Source organism: Ascaphus truei, chromosome 6 (genome assembly GCF_040206685.1).
Source record: "Ascaphus truei isolate aAscTru1 chromosome 6, aAscTru1.hap1, whole genome shotgun sequence".
NCBI lineage: Eukaryota > Metazoa > Chordata > Amphibia > Anura > Ascaphidae > Ascaphus > Ascaphus truei.
In genome coordinates this window covers 67,167,861-67,178,852 of record NC_134488.1, presented here as the reverse complement: position 1 = coordinate 67,178,852, position 10,992 = coordinate 67,167,861, and positions in this window count along the sequence as shown.

Below are 10,992 nucleotides of genomic sequence, written 5' to 3'. Positions count from 1 at the left end.
TGCCCAGCCCAGCCTCTGCCATTTGTTGCGCGGCCGTGCCCGCTGTTTTTTCCTCCCCGGTGAGGATTCCCCGACCGGAAGTGATGACGATGCACACCGGACTCAGTCCACCGGCTATGCCGAGAAAAGAAACGTAGTGGTATTTCCAAATTCCTCTTACTGATCCACAATTAGTCAGAAGGATAGAGCTTCACAGAGGACCAGTCCCGTAGTGAGAAGCGCCGTTTCGCTGGAGATTAGGCGGTCCCAATATATATATCGGAAAATAGAAATAAGGTGCGCAAAACTAATTTTTAACAATTGAACAATGGTGTCAAATGAATGCTGCCACAATGTAATGGATGTACACAACACCAGAAATATATGAAGAAAACAAAATACAAAAGGCGCAAATCAGAGATAACGGGTGAATAGATACATAACACCTGTGGGATAAGAACGTTGAATGTCCTTATAAGAATTCCTTGACGAGGTAAGGCCTATAAATGAAGAAGTCTAACTCAGACGAAACGCGTCGGGTGAGGGTCTCTGAAAAGATCTCCCTAAATCTGTCTGATAAACGGACCTTTTATTTGCCTGCCTGTTTGCTGCAAAGCCTTATTTAAGGCTATTTGGACTGTGCACTATACCTTAATCCAAGCTAGCTGACGGAGCCGACGGAGCGATCGGTGCTACTTCCGGGTTGTGACGTCACGGACCAAAGATCGCGAGATCAGGAGGGTGAGGTTGAACAGTGCAACTAAGGGAGCCCCAGCGTCGGTGTACACAGCGTGCATCATAAGCGAGGTTCCTTACAACATCAGCCCCTTTGCTGCAGCTAACAGATAGGATTTTATCCTGACATGCCTGAATATTTCTGCTACGTTGTAAGTAGCCATTTTGCTTGCTCTTTATTTGAATTATAAAACGTACTTCACCATATTGGCATCTTTCTCATTTATAGGTCTTACCTCGTCCAGGAATTCTTATAAGGACATTCAACGTTTTTATCCCACAGGTGTTATGTATCTATTCACCTGTTGTCTCTGATTTGCGCCTTTTGTGTTTTGTTTTCTATTTTATATATATATATATATACTGTATATACATACGACAACTTGACACAGCGTGACGTCTTGACGTCACGTAGCGTCCTGATGTTATGGCAGGGCGGCGTCATTTAACGCCACGCAGCCATTTCCACGCAGCTGCAGGGGACACTCGAGGTTGCAGGGGAGTAGCAGGAGTATGGCGGGAGACACAGCACCACGCCGCAGGTAAGACTCGCAAGCGTGTAAAGTGAGGGAGGGTGAAAGAGTTTTTTGGGGGGGGTAAGTGTTTTGGTTTTTTTAGAATTTGTTGAGCCGTGTGTGTGTGTGTGTGTGTGTGTGTGTATATATATATATATATATATATATATATATATATATATATATATATGCTCATTTGCAGTTCATATCCCAGAATCCCTTGCTGCACTTAATGTTGGGCGATATTGGTGAAAGGCAGGGTTCCAGACCTGTCTAAGATATGCAAATGAGCACACAGTAATATTTCATTTGAGATATATATATATAAAACAGTTCATGTATATTCCATGTAATATTTATATATATATATATGTAACGGGTGTTCCCCCACCCACTCGCAGATAATACTGTGGAAGTGTAGGAACATGCAAAGTTACTCAGGTGTGGTGCATTACCTGTTGGCTCACAGGAGGGCTGAGCTTCCGCCTTGGGGAACCTGGGGTACATACATCTCATACATCTCTAGGTGCAACGCCTCCACCTGGGAGGGATCCCAACGGAGTGGGAGGAGGCCCTCACAGGAAACAACCACACAAAGCGAATGAATGTAAAACAGGACTGACTTTACTGCATAGCAACATATATCAACACAAATCAACATGCGCCACGGCGGACGCTAACCACACTGGGTGTCACGGCGGACACTAACCACACCAGGCGTCACGGCGGACGCTACCACCTCTAGGCGTCACGGCAGACGCTACCACCTACAATGTGACCCCACCCTGTGTCCAGTAACCCCCACCCAAATGTCTCGTGCTCCCAGAGTCAAATACCACTGTACATGTGTGTGTGTGACTGCGCAGCCACTATGTTTGGTGATAGGCCTGGTTGGTGCACGTGAGTTGCCGGTTACCTGCCCGGGCTCCAGCCACGGGTACCGCGATATCAATCCGCACGATCCGACGCCGTGCTCCACACCGCGTGGGTTGAAAGTCCAGCGCGAACAATGTCTCTCCTTGTGTTGGAGTCTTTGGTGGTGTCCTGAGCCCAGAACCCACCTCGCAGGGCCGCACGGCTTCCGCTCTGTGTCCCTGACTACTTGATCAAATAATGGGGCAGTGACCCTATCTAGGGCCTGTCCCTAAGCTCCACAAGCTATTAGGTGGCTCAGGACCTAACTGGGACCTTGGGGGCTGCTGGCCTATGCAGAGGGTCACTGACCCCTGCACCCACCTCTTACCCCTAGCTGGTCCGGATCATGAGTGCCCGCGTAGCTGCAAAACCCCGCGAAATGTATCCCCTTGCTAGCAGGGGAATCTGGACTTCTGATTGGCTCCCTGGCGTCAGGTGTCTCTGCCCCTAAGCACCCTGGGGGCTGGCAGCCTATTCTCGCGCATGCGCGAGCTATCTGGGGCCTCCCGCGCTAGCGGCCTCCTGCGCATGCGCGAGCTCACTGTCATGGCGGCGCCCTGCTCTGCTAGCCGCCGGGCCGGTGGCAACGCGATCGCGGCCTTAGCGACGGCCCGATCGCGTCCCCGGCAACCGGCCTGCTCGCCGCTCGTGTCCCCGACAACCGGCCGCAACCACGCGCGCAACGGGGAAGAAGGGGTGAGTGCGCGAGGGGGACAAGGGAGGGGGCGAGTGCGCGAGGGGGACCTGGCTACATCCTCCCCCTGGTGAAACTCCAACGTCCCCGCTTGGACCACATAACTTACTACTATACACAACGTTATATAATAAAAATGCATCTGGTACGAATACAACTTAGCACATTGCATTAACTTTAAACAAGGTTACACAATTCTGTGAGCATCACAATCACGGATTGGATTTTGCTCCGAGACCACTGCTGAGCCTCATAATGGGGTGCCCCTATTTGATCATAGGTTACCCGAGTTGGAGGGTACCTGGCCCTTTGGCTCCTACGGAGTTGTTCTTCAGCAACTCCCTCTGGTGAGTAATAAGTACAGTCCTGAGGCTCAGCCTCTTCCCTTGAGGGGAGAAATGTCTCTGAACAGTCTCTGTTAGGCACAAAGCACGGGCTCTGTGGATCCAAAGGCTGGCCTGTTGGTGCCACCTTAGTAGGCATTGGCCTACGGGGCCCCTTACCCGTAGCTCCTCCGGGAGATGCCCCTTCTGTGGAATAGTCCCTTTGAGAGGGTCCCTCCATAGGGTCTTCAGGAGTTTCAGAGTGGGTCTCGTTATTTACAGTCTCTTGACCCACCTCTGATAGATCGGACTCACCGTTGAGCGGTGTGGCCTGTATTTCTTCTTCTTCGTCTCCCACTTGGGGGATAGGGAGGAGGTGATTACGATGCCAAACCTTTACCCGGCCGTCTGTGTCTTTAATGCGATAGACCGGGAGGCCGGGCATCTGTGACTCTACCTCATATACGCCATCTCTCCATCGGTCTGCCAGTTTATGTTTTCCGGGGACTCCCAAATTACGAAGTAACACAGCGTCCCCAGGACGTAACTCTCGATACTTGACTTTGTTGTCGTATCGTCTCTTATTGCCAGCATTCAGTTTAGCTGTAGACTTCTCAGCCTGTTGGTAAGCTCGCTGCAAACTGTCCTTTAGCCTTTGCACATACTTGAAATGGGTAGCATTGTGTATCCCATCCGTTGAGACTCGAAGACGCACATCCACGGGAAGTCTTGCCTCCCGCCCAAACATGAGGAAGTACGGGGAGAACCCAGTGGACTCATGGCGAGTACAGTTGTACGCGTGTACCAACGTTTCTACGTGACGACTCCATTCTGTTTTCTGCGTTCCCTTCAGAGTTCCAAGCATGTCCAGCAGGGTCCTGTTGAATCGTTCGGGCAAGGCATCTCCTTCGGGGTGGTACGGCGTCGTCCGGGATTTGGCGACATTCAGCATTTTAAGTAATTCTCGGATTAGAGTACTCTCAAAATCTCGCCCTTGGTCAGAGTGGAGTCGGTTTGGAAGACCGTAATGGACGAAGAACTTTTCCCATAGCACTTTCGCGACCGTGATAGCCTTCTGGTCTTTTGTGGGGAAGGCCTGGGCATATCGGGTGTAATGGTCCGTGATGACCAGCACGTTACCGATACCTCGGCTATCAGGTTCGATACATAAAAAGTCCATACACACCAAGTCCATTGGACCAGAACTCTTCAGATGGGCCATAGGAGCTGCTCTGGTAGGCAACGTCTTGCGTTGAACACACCGGACACAACGGCGGCAGTGTTGTTCCACCGCTTCCCGCATCTTGGGCCAGAAGAACCGGTCTCGGACTAGCCCAAAAGTCTTCTCTACACCGAGATGCCCGTGTTCATCGTGTAGGGACTTCAACACCAGGTATTGTAAGTTCTTAGGTAGGACTAGTTGTCTCCTATCCGGGTGGTTGTGGTATTGCACCACCCGATAGAGCAAGTCATTGTCGATTTCAAATTTGTCCCATTCTCGCATGAGCAAGGCCACCAAGTCATTGGGCGCACGTTTCAGAAGGGCTGAGTTCCTCTTTTCAACGGCGTGCCTGATGATGCTAGCAACCGGATCTCGAATTTGATAGTCTACCAGATCTTTCCACCGGAACACCTTGTCATGCGTGAGGTGCATCCCTTTTGGGTCGCAGTAGGCGGCGGGGACAGCCTGCGACTGGCATCCCAAGGAGTCGGCCACTCGTAACTCGGAGAAGGCCACTTGGTCATTAACTATGGCTGCAGTTTTACACATAGCCCGCACTCCGGGGCCGGGAAGTTCTTCCCATTCCTCGTCATCGGGGGTAGCGAGTAGTCCTGGCCTTCGGGAGAGGGCGTCCGCCCCAATATTCAATGGCCCCGGCTTATACTTCAAGGAGAAGCGGTAGTTACTGAGGGCGGCCTGCCATCTGTGGCCGGCTGCATCTAATTTGGCCGACGTATTGATGTACGTGAGGGGATTGTTATCCGTCCTTACCTCGAAGGTGACACCGTACAAGTAGTCGTGGAGCTTCTCGGTGATCGCCCACTTGAGAGCCAGAAACTCCAACTTGTGGACGGGGTATCTCTGCTCACTGGGTGTCAGACTGCGGCTGACGTAGGCTACAGGCCGAAGACCTTCGGGGTGCTTCTGATGCAGGACAGCACCCAGCCCATTGAGGCTGGCATCCACATGCAGGACATACGGTTGTTCTGGATCAGCATAGGCCAGCACTGGTGCTTCCGTCAGACTTTTCTTCAAGTTCAGGAAGGCCCGTTCACACTCAGGCGTCCACTTATCGCCAAACGGTTGCCGGGCCGACGTGGCCTTTCTCCCAGTATCTTCAGGGTATATCTTTAGCAAATTGTTCAGGGGTTTAGCTCGACTAGAGTACCCCTCCACGAACCGACGGTAGTACCCGCAGAAACCGAGGAAGGACCGCATTTCCGTGACATTATCGGGACGTGGCCAGTTCACCACAGCTTCTACCTTGGCTGGATCAGTAGCAATCCCCTGGGCAGACACGATGTGTCCCACGTAGGTCACCGAGGTGTGACAAAACCTACACTTATCGAGTGATAGCTTCAACCCTTCTTGACCAAGACGATCTATCACCTTCAGCAGCCTCTCCTCGTGTTCTTCTAAGGTCCTCCCGAAGACAATAATGTCATCCAGGTAAACCAGACACTCCCGGGGAATCATGTCTCCGATAGTCTTTTCCATCAGTCTTTGGAACGTAGCAGGCGCCCCACATATACCTTGGGGCATACGGGTGAATTGATAGAATCCCAGGGGGCAGACGAAAGCTGTTTTTTCCTGGTCTTCCGGTGTCATGGGCACCTGATAGTATCCTGATCGGAGATCAAGAACGCTAAACCAGTGACTCCCATTCAGCGCGTTCAGGATCTCTTCAATGCGCGGAAGGTTGTACTGATCCGGAATCGTGCGATTGTTCAGGGTTCGGTAGTCGATACACAGTCGTACGGACCCATTCTTTTTCCGCACCACCACTATGGGCGACGCGTAAGGTCCTCGTGATTCCGTCACAATCCCAGCGGTTTCCATGTCTTGTATGGCGTTCCTCACATCGTCCACATCCCGAGGGGCAAGGCGACGAGAACGTTCCCGGAATGGAGTGGCATCACTCATCCGAATGGTATGTTGGGCACTGCGGCTGCACCCCACATCCATCTCGCTCGTGGAGAACACATGTCGTCGTTGCAGCAACTGGGTGGTCAACCGCTCCTTCCACTCTGTGGACAGCGTCGACTCACCGAAATTGAAGTCCAGATCGATTATCCGCTCCTGCGCGGTCGCCGCCTTCACCTGAGGCGTGGCTCCCACCCGGCTGACCGGATATATGCATCCCAACTTCTGGTCGACATCAAACTCCATCGGAAAAGGGGAGAGATTCTGCACATACACGTGGCTTCGAATAGGGATCTTAGCTGTCCATTCCCTTACCTCGGGTAGTACTCTATAACCTCGCTGAACCTCTTCTTCTTCAGGCTCACTCTCCAGCGAGAACAGTTGGTCGTTCTGGTCTCGGTCAGGATAACAACACCAGACGGCCATCTTTTGCACTCCCCCTGGTAATATGGTCGTCAGTCCTCGTTGACGATTGTAGAGGTCCCCATGACGCTCCAAGGCATACACCCGATGGCACTCCTCTCGTAAAACGGGGTCTAGGAGCGAATCGGCCAGCGGCAGCTCGTTGGTCTCTTTCAAGTAAGCTCGAATTATAGCTTGCACTATGTCCGCATTGGTTCCCAAGATGATGGGGTATTTACAATGGTCGTGGGGCTCCGGGCATACCATGGCCGCTACCTGCATAGGGTGCTTCTTGCCGGTGTTCAGTTGGAGTATGTCCAGCTGGACCCTTGCAATCCCATCGATGGGGTAGTCTTCATTACTCAAGCCCCTAACCTTCATATGTTCGGCCGGCCTCAGCGGGCAGTGTTGAAGGTGCTGGTCATAGAACTTGCGATATATTATGGTCACTTGTGACCCGGTGTCCAATAGGGCCGAGGCGTATATCCCTTCTATTACCACGGGCACGATGGCCGCGGGGCCCACTTGACTGCAAGCTTCACCGGGGGAGGCGTCCTCACTGGGGCCAGCGTCAGCCGGAGAATCCGTGGTTCCCTGAGGGGTGTTCACCTCAGGCCCGACGGTCTGGGCTCGGCATACCATCGATCGGGCTGTGCTTCTTCGGTCGGGAGGTTTTTCTTCCGGTTGGTCCTCCTTCTCCGGACAATAGTACGAGATGTGGCCCTTCTTCCCGCAGTTGTAGCAAGATACCTCACGGCGGTCCGGACGACTCTTATACGTGGATGAGGACCGCTCAGAACTACGACTTTCCCGAACAGACGACTTGGGGGTCGTTTCCTCCTCTGGTGTGGAAGGTTTCTTACTCTTTGGGGCCGAGGGGGCCACAGGGTCATTCTTGGGGGTAGTTTTGGATTTCTTTGATTCATGGAAATGGCGCTGCACTTCATGGTCTCTTATGTAGTCCATTAGTTCCCCGTACTTAGGGGATACTGCTGCGATCGGGGCGGCCCGCATCATTATAGCTATGTTGTGATCCGGCAACGACCCCTTGAGTAGCTGTCTGAACCGGTATCGGTCTGCTTCGGCCGCGGAAATGATATGCTTGTCCAGGAGGGTGCCCAGGGACAGCTGTAGGTCACAAACGAAGGCAGATAAATCTTGTCCTTCACGTTGTCGGAGGGCTTTGAATTGAGCCAGTAGCTCATCTTCGTCGTCTTTTCTGGCAAAGGATTTAATTAGCATTTCCACTAGTTCCTGGGCAGTAACTTCTCCTTCCACGCTCCGGTGCGCTCGCACTAACCGAGCGGCGGGGCCTCGGAGGCACTCGACCAGTCTTTGTCTCTTGCTGGCTTCAGAACACGACCACTCCTCTATGATTTGAAGCGTATGGTCCCTCCATGCCTCGATCCCCTCTTCTCCGGTGGGCGTCGGCAGAATCCCAGAGAAGGCCTTGAGTTTCCGGTAGTTCTGTGCTTGCGTCGAAATGGTTACAGCTTCGGCTAGTTGGGAGACTATCGTGTTCACGTCAAGATTCCCACTAAGGGCCTGACTACGGCTCCCCGTTCCTATGCTAGGCATGGTTGGGGTCCCGCCAGACCGTTGATCAGGGTTGGGTGGGATGAGCGGGCTCCGTGCCCAGCTGGCGGTACCTCCTAATCCGCTTGGGGTGAAAGAGACCCTAGGGGGGTCCACTCGGTGAGGCGTACTGGTCACTCGTTGGCTCGGGTGTAATCCAGTACTAGTGGACGCTTCTTCAGGAGATTGAGAGTCAGCGTAGATCATGCGGCAGTCCTCTGCGGAGGGCTCGGGTAGGTTTAATACCTGGGGGGCCGTTTCTAAGCATATGTCACTCATGGTGTACAGGAGACAGGTGATCCCTTGGGCAGCAATATCCAGTTTATAGTCTATCACCCGGGCGGTGGCCAACCCCGGGCAACTTCTTACTTGTGTGCGCACTGTAGATAATTCTGTATCCATTGCTACCCCGGTCACTGCAACCGCACGTCTTGGGGATACTTGGTGCGCTAAGGCCCAGGCATGGACATCCTGCGGTGACGGCACGGACATGATAAAAATATGAATCGGGCAATTTAGAAAAAAAATTGGAACAGGGCACCCCAGGACTCGATCTCAGCAGCGCCTCCAAATGTAACGGGTGTTCCCCCACCCACTCGCAGATAATACTGTGGAAGTGTAGGAACATGCAAAGTTACTCAGGTGTGGTGCATTACCTGTTGGCTCACAGGAGGGCTGAGCTTCCGCCTTGGGGAACCTGGGGTACATACATCTCATACATCTCTAGGTGCAACGCCTCCACCTGGGAGGGATCCCAACGGAGTGGGAGGAGGCCCTCACAGGAAACAACCACACAAAGCGAATGAATGTAAAACAGGACTGACTTTACTGCATAGCAACATATATCAACACAAATCAACATGCGCCACGGCGGACGCTAACCACACTGGGTGTCACGGCGGACACTAACCACACCAGGCGTCACGGCGGACGCTACCACCTCTAGGCGTCACGGCGGACGCTACCACCTACAATGTGACCCCACCCTGTGTCCAGTAACCCCCACCCAAATGTCTCGTGCTCCCAGAGTCAAATACCACTGTACATGTGTGTGTGTGACTGCGCAGCCACTATGTTTGGTGATAGGCCTGGTTGGTGCACGTGAGTTGCCGGTTACCTGCCCGGGCTCCAGCCACGGGTACCGCGATATCAATCCGCACGATCCGACGCCGTGCTCCACACCGCGTGGGTTGAAAGTCCAGCGCGAACAATGTCTCTCCTTGTGTTGGAGTCTTTGGTGGTGTCCTGAGCCCAGAACCCACCTCGCAGGGCCGCACGGCTTCCGCTCTGTGTCCCTGACTACTTGATCAAATAATGGGGCAGTGACCCTATCTAGGGCCTGTCCCTAAGCTCCACAAGCTATTAGGTGGCTCAGGACCTAACTGGGACCTTGGGGGCTGCTGGCCTATGCAGAGGGTCACTGACCCCTGCACCCACCTCTTACCCCTAGCTGGTCCGGATCATGAGTGCCCGCGTAGCTGCAAAACCCCGCGAAATGTATCCCCTTGCTAGCAGGGGAATCTGGACTTCTGATTGGCTCCCTGGCGTCAGGTGTCTCTGCCCCTAAGCACCCTGGGGGCTGGCAGCCTATTCTCGCGCATGCGCGAGCTATCTGGGGCCTCCCGCGCTAGCGGCCTCCTGCGCATGCGCGAGCTCACTGTCATGGCGGCGCCCTGCTCTGCTAGCCGCCGGGCCGGTGGCAACGCGATCGCGGCCTTAGCGACGGCCCGATCGCGTCCCCGGCAACCGGCCTGCTCGCCGCTCGTGTCCCCGACAACCGGCCGCAACCACGCGCGCAACGGGGAAGAAGGGGTGAGTGCGCGAGGGGGACAAGGGAGGGGGCGAGTGCGCGAGGGGGACCTGGCTACATCTATATATATATATATATATATATATATATATATATATATATATATATATATATATATATATAAAACAACAAAAAGCAGCAGCCAACACTCCAAGCAACAAATGTAAAGTCAAGGTGCATGCTCCATAGAAATCAATATAGAAACCCTGTCTTCCCATGAGAGAAGGCACAAAAGCAGCAACACTCAGATAAAGCAAAAAGACATATATTAGCAGTTACAAAACAGCGCACTATAAACCCAACGTTTCGGTCCTAGGCAGGATATATTATATACAGGATGGGTTTTCTTATACCGTGTATCTGATCTTACAGCAGATCTTTACTGATGAACACTCACCCACGATCAGAAGGACTAAAAAGCAACACATGCACGAGATGTATTTTTGCACAGTGAGTGTTTGGGCTGGAGGCTGATATTATGACCACAGGCACACACCCAGTATGAGTCAGCCCACATCAAATATCTGCTAACCAAATATTTCTCTGAGGTCCAGGAAGCAGCAGTCCTCGCTGATTGCCATTGTTTTTGTGTGCCTTTTTCTCTCCTTACTTTAAGAGGTCTCTTCTTTCCTTTGCTCGGCCGCCGCGCAAAAAGACTACAATCTTGTCTTTTGGGAAAGGTGGTCATGCATCGCGCTTTCTGCAGGCGCGCATAGGCAGTGACTAGGGCCGTACCTTGTTTGGGGCGCACGAGCACTGGGACCAAGGGCTAATGATAACCTCAAACGCTAAAGAAACTAACATTATATTGGGGTGGGGGTGAGAATTCCTGCTTTAAGAGCTCACACTCATTACGAGTGTGTCTCATTCATTAAAACAACTTACTGGAAATTATTCTT